This window comes from Pseudophryne corroboree, unplaced genomic scaffold (assembly GCF_028390025.1).
Source record: "Pseudophryne corroboree isolate aPseCor3 unplaced genomic scaffold, aPseCor3.hap2 scaffold_516, whole genome shotgun sequence".
Classification (NCBI taxonomy): domain Eukaryota; kingdom Metazoa; phylum Chordata; class Amphibia; order Anura; family Myobatrachidae; genus Pseudophryne; species Pseudophryne corroboree.
Window position 1 is genome coordinate 276,143 of NW_026970119.1, and position 14,053 is coordinate 290,195.

General features: G+C 44.6%; 1 non-coding gene across 1 annotated transcript; it reads left to right on the forward strand.

Annotated features, from left to right (window-relative positions):
• Nucleotides 1-9,422: 9,422 nt before the first annotated feature.
• TRNAN-AUU (transfer RNA asparagine (anticodon AUU)) lies at nucleotides 9,423-9,496 on the forward strand. Its single transcript has one exon. It is a non-coding gene; the product is annotated as a tRNA-Asn (tRNA).
• Nucleotides 9,497-14,053: the final 4,557 nt, after the last annotated feature.

A 14,053-nucleotide genomic window follows, 5' to 3' on the forward strand; every position in this document is an offset into this window, starting at 1 on the left:
GGTTCCAGAATTTGTTTGACCAGACTCTGGATCTCCAGAGCCTTTCCACTAGAAGAAAACCTCTTCTGTGTCCAGTATCACTCCCAAAAACAACAACCGCGTCATTGGGACCTACTGCGATTTTGGCAAGTTTAGGAGCCAACCATGTTGTTGAAGAACTGTCAGGGAGAGTAGATGTTTTGCACCAACTGGTCCCTGGATCTCGCCTTTATCAGGAGATCATCCAAGTACGGGATAATTGTGACTCCTTGCTTGCGAAGGAGGACCATCATTTCCGCCATCACCCTGGTGAAAATCCTCGGAGCCGTGGACAGACCAAACGGCAACGTCTGAAATTGGTAATGACAATCCTGAATTGCAAACCTCAGGTAGCTTGATGCAGTGGCTAAATGGGAACATATAAGTAGGCATCCTTTATGTCTACCAAAACCATGAAATCTCCTTTATCCCCCGGACTGGAGATCACTACCCTGAGAGATTCAATCTTGAAATTGAATTTCTTTAGGTAGAAATTAAGGGATTTCAGATTTAAGATTGGTCTGACTGAGCCGTCCGGCTTCTGGACCACGAAGAGGCTTGAATAAAAACCTTCTCCCTGCTGACTAAGGCTGATTTGAACAATCGGTGAGGGGGAACGTCTTGAAACCCCAGTTTGTACCCTTGGGACACTATTTGTAAAACCCACGAGTCCAGGTCCGAATGAATCTAGAACTGACTGAAGAGTTTTAGACGTGCCCCCCACTGGTGCGGGCTCCTGCAAGAGAGCCCCAGCGTCATGCAGTGGATTTGGCAGAAGCAGAGGACGATCTCTGCTCCTGCGATCTTGAAGAGGCTACAGACCTCTTCCCTCTTTTCCTTCCTCTACCTGCAAAGAAAGGGGAATCTTAACTTCTTGCATATCTATTGGGCCGAAATGACTGCGTCAGATAATGATGCGTCTTCATCCGTTGAGAGGGAACATAGGGCAAGAAGGATGACTTACCTGCGGGAGCTGCCGAGATCAAATTAACTAGGCCGTCGCCAAACAAGGCTTCACCTTCATAGGGAAGAGACTCCCTTTCTTCTTGGAGTCAGCATCAGCATTCCCTTGGTGAATCCACAATGCCCTCCTATCCGAGACTGCCATGAAATTGGCCCGTGAGCACTTGTGCCCGGTGTAGGATTTTTAAATATGTGTAGTTTACTGTATGCAAGGGTTTAAAACCTTTTAGGAACTGAGATCTAAGGTGTATTACATGTAGTTTAAAAAAAACAAAAAAGGTTTATTTTATGGCAGTAGTTTCCAAACTGGGGTTCTTGCACTGGTAGCATAGTTTGGTGGTCCAGGACCAATTAAAATTATTTATACTTTATTAAATTGGCAAAACCATTCCCTCACAACATAACTGAACCTGAGGATGACATGCTATAAACACAATTTACTTAATTTTATATTTTTTTCTGAATTTCTCAATAAAAAAAACTTTGGCCTAGGGGTGCCGTGAAACAAATTTTGATACTCTAGGGCAGGGGTGTCAAACCCATGGGCCGCATGCCGCCCCCAATGCATCCTTTTGTGGCCCACAGGCCGGGGTCCGGCAGGGGTCCTTTTGTGGCCCGATCACCTTGCTTAGAGCGAGGGCAGGAGAGTGCAGCCAGAGTCTTTGCTTTCTATGTGCGGCACCATCTTCCCGAAGAGATCACCGGGAAGATAGTGCCTCTTCCACTGGCTACAGCACAGGTATACTGGGGTGGGGTAGCAAACTGGGGGCCCCAATGGGCCCCTCCAGCAGTCCCTCTACCAAAACACGTCTTTTGGTGGTTTTGCGGTGTTGTTATAACTACATGGTGACGATACTGTAGCACAGAGATTTTCAACCATTTACAACTCACGTCACACAGAACAAGATTTAAATATTGACAAGGCACACTGAAATATAATGGTGATGCATGGTGCAGTATCGTGTCCTAGGATGTCATGTCGCAGCTTCTCCATAGGTAACGCCTGAACAGGCCCGGTGACAGGGGGGACAAAGGGGACACTTGTTCAGGGCTCCAAGTATTAAGAACAGAAATAATGGGGCCACAGTGCCAATATTGCTTTTTAAAGTGTATCCACCAACTGCTCAATTTAAGCAGGAAAACAATTAACAGGCCAACTAAACCCTCCCCCCTCCTTTTACCCCATCACTTTGTCCAGTCCCTGTGGTCCATACTGTATTGCCATTATTATGCATGTTGCTGTGCTGGCCCTTTTCTGAATGTCCCTGCCACCGCCACCGAAGAGCTGGATAGCCCAGTATGAAAACCACCTGCTGGCCTCACTGACGGTCCGAGTCAAAGGCTCCAATTTTTTTAAAGAACCCTCTGCCAAGTTAAGGGGGGTTGAGGGGGCCCCAGAGATATCAGTGCACTGGGCCCCGAGATTTCTGTTGCTGGCCCTGACCCTCAGGGGCGTATCTACCCCTTGGCCAGGATGGCACTTGCCAGGGGCACCATCCAGCTGTGCTAACCGTGGCTAAGGGATAGAGTTCTGCAGTCTCGAAAGGGCGCTATGGCAATCAGCGTGGGACTGACCAATTAGACGGTGAGGGAAGGATACTGAAATTGTCCCAACCCTGTTACAGTTTGAAACGCCCCTCAACTGCTGTCCACTGCTTCACTCCTAGCTCTGCCCCTTTGAAATTATTAATCCCTACCCCCCGGTAGGCGGAGTTCTCCAGGCCCATACTCAGGAGTCACCACTGCTGTACATTATGTGCCGGTTGTAGAGGCAGAGCGGGGAACATCAGAGAACGCCACAAATTACACAGTGGGCAAGGAGATGGCTGGAGACAGCTGCACAGCCATGCCTTGCAAGTTCGAGAGAGCTGTTGAATTTCAGCACTTCAAGTCAGAGCCTGCCCCCTGCTGCCCAAGCAGTCCGTGACAGTTAGTGTCGAGGAGGGGGGGATTTGTGCATGTGTGCTATCAGTGTGTGTGTGTGTGGGGGGGTGGAGGATGTGTGTGACTGTGAGGGAGCTGTCAGTGTCAGTGGGGAGAGGAGCAGGAGGGAGTTGTCAGTGTGTGGAAGTGATGAAGGTTGTCAGTACTGGGGAAATGTGTGTGTGTGTGTGTACTAGATTTAGGAGTGTGTGTTTGTGAGAGGTTTCAGTTGGGGAATTAGAGTTCATACAGTAATTAAATGTTTTCATATTGAGAACTACATCTCCCAGCATATACAGTGTGCTGGGGATGCTAACAAGCTTTATTTAAAAGTTTAAAAAACATTGCTTTTATGACTGCAATGGTTTAAAAGGGAGAGCTATAAATCAATTTATCAGTGAATGATCGCAGTTTGAGCTGTTACATTTTACTGAACCACCTATCCCTCCACACTCACTACCTGTCCTCAGGATACATTTACCATCCCGGCAGACGGTATACCGGCGGTCATTTGACCGATGTTGGAATCCTGACACCACTTGGGAGACTGGTGCCGGCACACAGACAGCCAACATCCCGAAGGCGAGTATTGGAGGGAGGGTTAGGACCGGGGGAGCGGGTGTTAGGGAAGGCACTAGGAGGGGGGGGGGTTAGTCCTAGCTGCCACCCCCTGAGGGTTAGCCCTATCCGCCACCCCCCCCAGAGGGTTAGGATTAGGTATCATGTGACTGCTGGAATCCCGAGCGCCGGATGCCATACCCAACCCCCTTTACTTTTTCAGGCATTTCTATCTCTCCTCTCTCTATGGTGTTCCGATTGCCCACTTTCCCTTGTGCTTTTCTCTCTCTCTCCTTTGTTTAGAGCATCAGTTTCTGTAGTCCACTTTATCCTTATTTTTTCCAGTGTTTCACTATCTCTCTGATGTAATGAGGATGTATGGTCTAGAGGGATCAGTAATGCATTGTACTGTATAGAGGCGTCAGGGATGTAGCGTAGGGTATAGAGGCGTCAGGGATGTAGCGTAGGTTATAGAGGCATCAGGAATGTAGCGTAGGGAATAGAGGCATCAGGGATGTAGCGTAGGGTATAGAGGCGTCAGGGATGTAGCATAGGGAATAGAGGCGTCAGGGATGTAGCGTAGGGAATAGAGGCATCAGGGATTTAGCTTAGGGAATATAGGCATCAGGGATGTACTAGCAGGTATATAGAGGTCAGTGTACTGTATAGAGGGGTCAGTAATGCAGTGATGGTTATAGAAAGGTCAGTGATGTAGTGTAGGGTATAGAGGGGTCAGTTATGTAGTGTGGGGTAAAGAGGGGTCAGTAAAGATACTAAGCTGAAGTACTTAGAACACTTCTTGAATTAAGACACAACCTGCAAGAAAAAGTATGCAATATGGGTGAAAAGGCAAATGTCAGAGGTCTGATACAAGTAACCAGCTCCACACCTTGCACCACATAGCGTTATGTTAAACTGGGATATGTTCTTTTTTGGTGTGTGTGTATGTGTGTGGGGGGGGGGGGGTGCCAAAGGAAATTTTTGCCATTGGCTCCTTTGGTCTAGAACCAGCCCTGATCACAAAATATTTTTGTCTAAGCAGACTGGACATTGATCAGCGTTGGCTCATTCTCAGCCCCCCGCCCAGCCTCTGCTGCCAACAGACTGCTATTAGCTAGTTAACCTTCTGCCTTCCCTATCTATGACACAGACTGCTGCTAATGCTACCAGACTGTTCCCAGTGGCTTCACACCAACAGTGAATCCCAGCCGATGATGTAGGGCAGCGTGTGGGGGAGGGGGTCAGTTGCTGTGGCTCCAACATGGTAACCGCCAATGGACTGCAATGCTTTATCGAAAGGGGGGGCGCCAGTCCCTTACTTTGCCAGGGGCGCTTGGACCCCTAGCTACACCTCTGTTGACCCTAACCGATACCCCTAAACTAACCATAATTCCTGCAGTAAAAATCCATGTTTCTATGTATATAGGGGGTCATTCCGAGTTGATCGCATGCTGCCGTTGTTCGCTGCGTAGCAATCAGTTGAAAAAAATGGCTAATCTGTGCATGCGCATGCTCCGTAATGTGCATGCGCATCGTACGGGTACAAAGTCCATTGTGGTTTTGCACTAGTTCTAGCGATTATTCCAATCACAGAACAGGCCACAAGGAGATTGACAGAAAGAGGGCGTTTCTGGGTGGCAACTGACCGTTTTCAGGGAGTGCTTGGAAAAATGCAGGCGTGGCAGAAGAAATGCAGACGTGGCTGGGCATTCGCTGGATGGGTGTGTGACATCAAAAGCCGTCCCTCGGTTGTTAGAATCAACGCACACGAAGTGTAACTACAGTGCTGGTCTTATTTTGAAACGATTTTGCAGGCGCTCTGCTGCTCAAGTGTTCGCACTTCTCCAAAGTGAATATACACTCTCCAGTGGGCAGCGACAATGCGTTTGCATGGCTGCTAAAAACTGCTAGCGAGCAATCAACTCAGAATGACCCCCATAGTGTATTGCAAGAAAATATCTGTAAATCCAATGGTACCGTAAGTGCGGTATATACTCGCACTTCTTTGCGGGGTGAGAACATCTCCCCTAAGTGAAGTCAGCCCTATGAATAGAGTTTGTGTGATCCCTGTGCAGCAGTCACAGAAAGGGTTCATCTCTGCAGTTTGTCACTCAAATTACATTGCTGCATTTTTTTCTAGAAGTGGATCTGAGAGCTGTTACCCGCAGACCAGCTACAATAATTATCCTGGGTACTCACTAGACCAGTGGTTCTCAAACTGCACCCTGGGGTGCCTCAGGACACTTGCAGGGGTGCCTTGGATTGGTGGTCCAGGACCAATTCAAAATATTTATAGTTAGTGTTATAGGCAAAACCAGTGCTGTTGGCTGGCAATCATAACATATGTGCACAAGCAGAAGCAAATCCTGTCCCCTACCAAAGGGCCAGTGCTAGGGTGTTTGGCGCCTCCCTGCAAACTATTAATTTGGGCCCTCTCTCCAATACTTAATAAAGGGACAGTGCGCTCCTTAAAAAAAGAAGGTGTGGTATCACAAGGAAGGGGCATGGCCACACAATAGCACCCCAAATCAAAATACGCCACACAGTAGCACTATCTTATTGTCATTACACCGCATGTAATAATAATAATAATAATACCCACAGTCGCAGTGCCCTTTATACACATAACCACCATATCAGTGCAGCTTACACACATAATGCCAACAGTAGCAGTGCCCCTTCTACACATGCCCACGGTGGCAATCCTTTACATGGCAAATATCAACCTGGTTTTGCCATGTGAAGGATTGCCACTTTAAAAACAAACAATCAAACAAAAACAAAAAAAACAACAGGAAAAAACACAAAATCTCTCACTTTCTGATTCTCACACCCTATTACATTCCTCTCTATATATTTAAATGTTTCTATTACTGTATGTTCCCTCTTCCCTTCTCCAAACTATACACATCAACATTTTTTAGTATTTCCAGGTAAGTTTTGTGATGTAGGCCATGCACAATTTTAGTTGCCCTAATGTATTTACAGCCTTCTGGAGATATGGCTTCTGGAACTGAACACAGGATTCTAAATGTGGCTGTACCAAGGACCTATACAGTGGCATTACAGGTTGAGTATCCCTTATCCAAAATGCTTGGGACCAGAGGAATTTTGGATATCGGATTTTTCTGTATTTTGGAATAATTGCATACCATAACGAGATATTATGGTGATGGGACCTAAATCTAAGCACAGAAGGCATTTATGTTTCATATACACCTTATACACACAGCCTGAAGGTCATTTTAGCCAATATTTTTTATAACTTTGTGCATTAAACAAAGTGTGTGTACATTCACAGAATTCATTTATGTTTCATATACACCTTATACACACAGTCTGAAGTTCATTTAATACAATATTTTTAATAACTTTGAGTATTAAACAAAGTTTGTGTACACTGAGCCATCAAAACACAAAGGTTTCACTATCTCAGTCTCACTCAAAAAAGTCCGTATTTCGGAATATTCCGTATTTCGGAATATTTGGATATGGGATACTCAACCTGTATTACTTTTTTCTGCTACTGGTTCTTTAACCTATGCAAACAAGCATCTGACTTGCCTTTCCTATTGCTTTGTTACATTGCTTACCTGAAATAGTAATACTTAGATAGCTTTCCTCTTGCCATTATAATGCCCTTAATATTATAGTTAGCCTTTGCATTTTTGAGACGTGTATGATTTTGCATTTTTTGGCATTAAATGTTGCCATGTTCTTGACCATTCCTCTAGTCCAGGGGCGGAACTGCCAGAGACAACGGAGTCAGTTGCCGCCGGGCTCCAGCCCTAAAGGGGCTTCCTCCATTGCCCCCCGGCTGTTACGTGCCCTTCCTACTAAATAGACAAAGGCGCTACCAGCAGGGTCTCGCAGTTTGTACATTCCATGCCGTAACACCCTTCTTTCCACCTTCACAATGAAGCTATTGGTACTTTGCAAAAAAAAAAAATTATTAGCATTGCAACTCAGCAGATCAATGCAGTGTGCAGCCACACACTCCATATATCTGCTCAGCCACAAAGCTGATTATTTCTTCACAAAGTACAAGGTGAGCTCCAAATAGAATTCTCTAGCTTAGATTATACCTTTCTATGCAAGGGTAAATAGCTCAATTGTTTGACTGCAATGCCACAGGAAATGGTTTGGATCCAAGACAGTGTGACTGAATAATAAAGAAACCTTAAGATGAGTTCATGAATGTTGTATAAGTATTAGTGAGAGAAGGGGTCAGGAGCATGCTAGGCTGCAAAAAATAAGGTAGGCTGCAAGTGAAAGTAATGATCTCCTATATATTTTCCCAGATCTGTCACTCTGTGTGGCTAACTCTGGGGGAAGTCACAGCAATGGGCGGAGACGGCAACTGCAGGACGATACACCAGTGCCAGCAGCAGACCGTAACAAAGTGACAGATCAGGGAGAATATATAGGAGGTAGGGAGGTGGCCATGGTACATGGCTGGCCAAGGGACACTAGCTCATGTACCCCTTTACCACTGAGGCTGGCCACCAAGGATGGACCTGTCACCAGTGCACATGCAATAACCTCTTCTGCTGCCCTCTTTGCAACTCAGATTGCCCAGTGCTCCCCTTCGCTAACAGTCCACAAAGTTTCCCCATCTCACGATCTGCCTCCTCACCCCCACTTTCATCTCTACAGCACACGCGCATATCATACAAGATCCCATCATGCGTACGTAGGTCTGAAATGCAAGAGGGAGGTTGGGGGGAGATTGGCATGCGCCAGCAACACCACACAGCTCACTGTGACCACAGTGGAGAGGCGCTGCAACAGGACAATACACCAACCTCGGAGCAAGGAACTGCGTCGGTCAGGAGGAGAACTATTTCAATAGCATAAAAAGGTTAATGCGTCCCACCCTATGGACACCAGACTCATCAAGTCACTGTTGCCAGAGTCTCATACAATGACTCTGAACCTCTAAGCACACTATTTGACTGTCCACACCCTGCTGTGCCTATTACCCATCTCCTCCACCACCCTCAACACTGACCCACACATCATTCACCCACAAAGATACAATAAAGGTAGTTTGGATAAATTAGCTAAATGAAATGGATTTAACCAATTTATCTAAATGACCATTTTTGGATGTTTTCCAGTGTTTGTGAACAAATGGTCAATTGTAATTTGCTGCCACATATTAGCATAATTTTGTTTCAACTAGAAAAAAAATTGGACAGATAATCTAAGTGTGGATCCAGTTTAAAGGTCCGTATTCACGGCCCGATTTTGGGGAGAGATGTGTGCTGAGCGAACTGCTCAGCACACATCTCTCCCCCCGCTCAGCACAGCGTGATGTGTGCTGAGCGTACGGGGGGTGGGGGGGGCGCTCATTTCACCCCCTGTGTAGGGCATTCTGTGTGTATCCAGCTTAACAGGTGTGAGCATCATACAACTACTGACTTGCGAGTAACTATACAGCAGCTCCATACCTTGTGACTTGAAGAAACACCAGTTAACCCCGGGAATGCTGCAGTCAAAGCAACAATTCCTCTTCTTCAATTACCATTTTAATAATAGGGTAAAGAAAATGAAGTGGATTTTAGAAAGAAAATAATACTGTCAATATACTATTAAAACAAATTAAAATGGTAAAAGTTATTGTACTTTAAGTAAAAATAAAAGAGACAAAATATCAATCCCAGTTTTGGATTACTTTAATTAACAAAAAAAATGCATATAGCAGAGGATAGTTTCAATCTGCCTACCTCTGGGTTATGGGCCCAGCATGCTTCCATTGCAGTACTCTGCTGCACATGTAAGTGCAAGAGATCCTGAAGCACTCACTCATCATGGGAAAGTACCAATGTGTTTCTTCGTTGGTTGATGGAAGAAACATCTTACAAAAACTCTCCAGATTATTGACTTTTTAAAGTTTTTCTAGGAAACGTTTTAGATGAATGCTTATTAGCCTTTGTCAGTATGGACTTTTGCAAAGTGTCTCTGTGGCGCAATCGGTTAGTGTGTTTGGCTATTAACCAAAAGGTTGGTGGTTCAATCCCACCCAGGGACGTAATTAACCTTGTGATCAGATTTTGGTGATATTTAAGTAGACAAGTCAAAATTTCAAACCTCCTCTTATGGTGTAGGGTACATGGCCTTCTCTGATGTAATCAGAGTTAGATTTGATTCAGTGATTTTATAAAAAACAGCTAGGAAGCACAATTTAGCAGTGGGTTGCAGAGAAAAAAAATATGCTGGCAGAAAAATCCAATCGAGTGATTAAACAGCTCTTCATTTTCTGGCTTTATTTTTATGCTAACAAATTTGTTCTCTGAAAAGTGTCCACAAAGCCAAGTCTCTGATTAACACCTTTGTAAGGATGGTTTTTCACCTATTACTAAATTAAACTTGCTTCATTGGAAAGGCAGCAAGATGCATCCTCATTTCAATGTCTACTGAAATAATACAAGTTGACACCAGGAAACATTAACGCCACTGCATCCTTGCTGCTTTCTCATGTGGAAGTCTGTTTAATGTGAAAACAAATGTGTGTGTTTTTTTCAACCTGGAAGCCCAACATCGATTAAGATCGATCTTAAATAGACCCCTGGGTTTTAAGGATAACCATGGTTGAGTCCAATGGTTAATTCACATTGACCGAAGTTCTAATTAAGTCACCTGTGCTCAAGCATGATATCCTTAAAATCTGGATTGCAATGACAGCATTTTGGAACTATGCCTAAGGGTTTAATTTTTACATTTATCCACTGACAATAAATCTACCTACAATATCCCTGTAACTGTTATGATTACAGTATTTCACTAAATAATTTAATTTGCTGAACCTTCTGTAAAAAGAAATATTAAGCTGCTGTAATTCCCAGATGCAGCAAATTTGTTAGCTAGTGGGCAAAACCATGTGCACTGCAGGGATGGGGGGGGGGGCAGATATAACATTTGCAGAGAGATTTAGGTGGGTTATATTGTTTGTGTGCAGGGTAAATACTGGCTGTTTTGTTTTTACACTGCAATTTAGATTTCAGTTTGAACACACCGCACCAAAATCTAACTCTCTCTGCACATATTATATACCCCCCCCCCCCCCCCCTGCAGTGTACATGGTTTTAGCTAATAAATTTGCTGCTGTGATCAGATCTGAGTTAAGCCCTATGTATTTGGCACTGGCAAAGGGTTAGAGGCCTTGCTGTAGAGCTCACACCTTTCTTATCATGCATTGTAATATTTCCTATGTCCTGATGTTGTGCTCTCTGCTCCATCCAAGTAAACAGCAATGTAGCATGGCTATCAAAGAGCGTGAAGATTGCAGATTTCCTGGGATTAATGCTAAGGAATGCTATTCCAGAGGCTGCTGCTTTAATTCAAGTGTCACTGGGGTTAAATGGTGTTTTTACCTTAAAAACACAGGTAGAGTATATAGTACAGTGGTAAAGTGGGAGCATGTAGTGCTATTGATTACAGATTTGATGGAGCTTAAACATGGATAAGGTCCATGGCTCTAAGAGTTTATCTTGTGTATCCTTTATTCTTAGTCATGGTCAGATAAGATTAGAAAATACCATTTAAGTGGAAATTTCCTGTTAGCTGTTTTTCAGTTTGCTCAACTGTCTGATTAACTGGTCCTAAAAAAAGGACCAAAGGAGCTAAATTGCCCTGTGATATAGCTAAATTGCCCCAGTTAAAAAAAAAAAAAAACTAAGCTGCTGTAATTCCTGGATGTTTCCTTACTGCATCAACAGGAAGTGACAAGAAACAATGTAATGTGGAACCGTACAGCAGAAGGGATTGCGGCTACCCCACAATAAGTGCAGCGGAATGTAAGAAGAGGCATATACAGTGTGGTGTGGCTGTAGATGAGCTTAGTGGTTTCTGTTAGAGTTCTTCTACTTCTAACTACTCGTACATAAATGAGTAAGCCGCCGATTTATTAAACCTGGTGAAATGATAATTTGCATGGTGATAAAGTACCAGCCAATCAGCTCCTAATTGCCATGTCACAGGCTGGGTTTGAAAAATGACAGTTAGGAGCTGACTGGCTGGTACTTTATCACCTTGCACTTTATCAGTTCACCAGGCTTAATAGATCTGCCCCAATGTTTCAAAATGGAATGCATCAAGAGAACGGTGTTGGTAGTATAAAACTACCTACAGCACCTGGTATTCCCAGGTGGTCTCACATCCAAGAACAAACCAGGCCTAAAATCAGGTGATATTGGGCATATACAGTGTGGTGTGGCTGTAGATGAGCTTAGTGGTTTCTGTTAGAGTTCTTCTACTTCTAACTACTCGTACATAAATGAGTAAGCAGCCGATTTATTAAACCTGGTGAAATGATAATTTGCATGGTGATAAAGTACCAGCCAATCAGCTCCTAATTGCCATGTCACAGGCTGGGTTTGAAAAATGACAGTTAGGAGCTGACTGGCTGGTACTTTATCACCTTGCACTTTATCAGTTCACCAGGCTTAATAGATCTGCCCCAATGTTTCAAAATGGAATGCATCAAGAGAACGGTGTTAGTATTGTAAAAATACACACAGCTCCTGGTATTTCCTTGTGGTCTCCCATCCAAGTACTAAAACCAGGACCAACACTGCTCAGCTTCCATGATCAGGAGAGATTGGGCAAATCCAGTGTGCTGTGGCTGTAGATGAGCTGGTGGTTTCTGTTACAGCTCTTCTACTTCTAACTTCTGGTACATAAAAGAATACATGTAAAAATTAAATGTACCAAGAAAATGGTGTTGGTAGTTTAAAAACACCTAAAGAATCTGATACTACCAAGCAGTCTCCCATCCATGTATTAACAAAGTCCAATACTGCTTTGCTACAAAAATCAAATGAGATTGGGCATATCCAGTGTGGTGTGGCTTTAGCTAAGCTTTGTGGTTTCTGTTAGAGCTCTTCTACTTCTAACTACTGGTACATTAATGAATATGTATAAGGTTGTAGTTTATCCAATATGCCTTTACTACCTTACCTTTCAACCCCCCCTCCCTCCCCTCTTCTCCTTATAGCTTCCTTAGTTCTCTCCTCCTCGTGTGTGCGTTATTTGTTTTCTCATACGTCCTAGAGGATGCTGGGGTCACATTAAGAACCATGGGGTATAGACGGGATCTGCAGGAGACATGGGCACTTTAAGACTTTCAAAGGGTGTGAACTGTCTCCTCCCTCTATGCCCCTCCTCCAGACTCCAGTTTTAGTATTGTGCGCAGTGATACTGGATGCACTACAGGGGAGCTCTACTGAGTTTCTCTGAAAAGACTTGTTAGTTTTTTTTATTTTCAGGGAGGCTGCTGGCAACCGTCTCCCTGCTTCGTGGGACTTAGGGGAGAGAAGTATGACCAACTTCTAGTGAGTTCAATGGCTCTGCTTCAGGCTGACAGGACACCATTAGCTCCTGAGGGTGCTGATCGCTGGGTACGCCTAGATGCACACTCCCGCAGCCTGCCGTCACCCCCTTACAGAGCCAGAAGACAGGTGAGTAGCAGAAGAACAGAAGACTTCTTCTTCAGTGACGGCATTCTGAGGTACCGAGCAGCGAGCGGAACGCTGCGCGCCATGCTCCCACACAAACACAGGCACTGCAGGGTGCAGGGCACGGGGGGGGGGCACCCTGGGCAGCATAAATTCCTCACAAAAGGCTGGAAAAAGTGGACATTAGTGCCTGGGCACTGTCCTTACCCCGCTAGCGTAATTAATTATTTCTGAGCGGGACAGATACGCGCCATTACAGCGGCGGGGCTTCTTCCTCACCTCACCAGAACATCTTTAGAGCATTACAAGTCTATCACTATAGAGTTTATTATTTCCCAGACTGTGTACTTTTGGCGCTGGATTGTGAGCTGAAAAATCCTCTGTGTCCCTCTGACAGATTTACTGACGGTCTGTCCCCCATAAGCCGGTGTGTCTGTGGGTACTTGGTATATGTGTGTCAACATGTCGGTGGCTGAATGTTTTTCCCAAGAGGAAACTATATTAGGAATGCAGACATATGATGGTGGCCCTGTTGGCACCACCAATAACTGACTGGGTAAATGTTTCAGTAATATCAGAGTAAGGTTGGATAAATCTGTGTCCCAGACACAGACGTAGAGAATAGATGTGATATTCATGGCTATGTTTCTTTTCCCTCAGGCCCCGCTGGGTCGCAAAAATGTTATTTTGCCCAGTTACTACACACTGATACTGACACGGATACTGATACTTATGTCGACCATAATGTTTCCTGATTAGATCCAATATTGGCAAGGAGCATTCAGTACATGATTTTGGATATTAAGGACATATTAAAATCACTGAAGACCCTGCTGTTCCTGACAAAGGGGTCTATATGTATGTATATATAGATATATAATGAAAGCTGATGTAACGTTCCTCCATCTCTGTTTGAGAAAGTCTGGGCCAGCTCGACAAGATGGTTTCAAATCCCCAAAAGGATTCTGGTTGTTTATTCATTTCCCGCCGCGGACAGAATAAAGTGGGAGTCACCCCCTGTTCTGCACGGGGCCCTGTCACAAATCCAGCGGATCGTATGCAGGAAGCTACATTATTTCTAGTTATGTAACCACGGGTACATTACTTAGACCTGCCATTACATGTGCATGGGT